The sequence below is a fragment of the Frankliniella occidentalis genome, unplaced genomic scaffold (assembly GCF_000697945.3).
Source record: "Frankliniella occidentalis isolate FOCC.00 unplaced genomic scaffold, Focc_3.1 Scaffold14, whole genome shotgun sequence".
NCBI classification, from domain to species: domain Eukaryota; kingdom Metazoa; phylum Arthropoda; class Insecta; order Thysanoptera; family Thripidae; genus Frankliniella; species Frankliniella occidentalis.
In genome coordinates, this window is record NW_026267144.1 from 1256032 (window position 1) to 1257675 (window position 1644).

Consider the following 1644-nt stretch of genomic DNA (forward strand, 5'->3'; position numbering starts at 1 on the left):
CGCCCTCTTCCCCTCCCCTCCCCCCACTGCAGCGCCCTGCTGAACATATGCTCGGGGGTGCGACCGGGGCTCGAACTCGGCCCGGTGTGGGACAGGGCACGACCGCCCTCCAGCATCGAACCCAGCACTCCTCTCGAAGCCAACCTGCATTCGGAAGTAATACCGTGTTGCCGTGACGGACCGTGGACATCGCACTAATGCTACACCGCCGCGGCGCCGCGGCTGCGCCTTGCACGCTGCGCTCTGCGCCCTAACCAGCGCCCTGCAACTATGCCTTGCGTCCTGTGCCACGCGCGTCGAGTCTAGTGCCCTGTGCACCAAGACTGGCGCCCACCACACCCAGCCCCGCCCCGCCCCGCCCGGCACACCCTCCGCGACACGGACGGCTCGCGCCCGGGGCCCGAACCTCACACTGTGCCTGCACGCACCGATATTGCAACGGAAACCGCTTCAGCCCTTCACCCCACCCCCCCTTACCCAGGCTGCTAAAGCAACGTGCTTACTGCTAGTAATGAGCGAGCAAGCGCCGAGGCTGGTGGCACGCGAACATAGTCACTCATTCACAGAAGCGTTACTGACCTTAGTTTTCCCCGTCCGCGACCATATCGGCGAAAAGGCCGAACATGTTATCCACAATAAAGTCCAACATTCGCCCGCTTAGGTCCGCCGCCGCGTCCAAATTCCTCTTAAACTCTTCGTTAGCCACGCATCTGCGAGCGTGTGAGTGATTGCAAACGTTCAGTTTAATTTGGTCATGTAGCTTGCAAATGAAATCAATATCACTCGCAATGCTCGCATGATGCAATGGATGTGCGCAAAGGTCATCCACAAGATTGTTCACTGCGTCGTGGCTCAACGAACTCAAACAGTTGTTCAACTGTTCGAGAGGCCCGGGGGCATGACCAGGTTGACAGTAGGTCAATATGAGCAATTTGAGAACGTGGTGCATCAAAGGAAACCGCGACAGAATATGCTGCCCAGTTACTGGCATATTTTCTGAAAATTGAAATAGTCTATGTAATCACACACGACACATTGTGAACGCGGTTGTGGAGCAAGAAGCAGAGCACCGCAAAAATGGCCACACCTCTCACTTGCTGCGGCCTGATCAGGCCGGTGCGAGGCGATGCCGCGGGCCGCGGCTTGGCCACGTGCACAAGCCTCCAGGCAGCCTGGGCCAACGCGGCCTTGGCCACTTTTGCAGTGCTCTCCTGGCGGGGACCGGGGCGAGGCGAGATCACTGCACTGAACACTAACACGCTCGCTCACTCACTCACTCACTCACTCACTCACTCACTCACTCACTCACTCACTCGCAGACACAGGGCGGGGTCACTGGTGCGCACTTTACGAATTTCACATGTAATCCTTTGAGCTATGATGTCATTTACTTTCACTTTTCTCCACTGATACAGGGGCGCACGCGCACGCCCCCCCCCCCTCCCCCACATACACAGACGCACACTCGGCGCTGGGGCCGCATACAGCCTACTGTACTTGTCTTTGAATTTTGGATTAGAGCGTTGAAACTGACTTTTTCGCTGTTGAAATCCATCACCCATCTCCTCTCCTTTATCTAGTGCTCGGACTTACATCACAGCGCAGCAGGAGCACGATTGGCTGCTGCGCCTGCCCCGCCTGCCC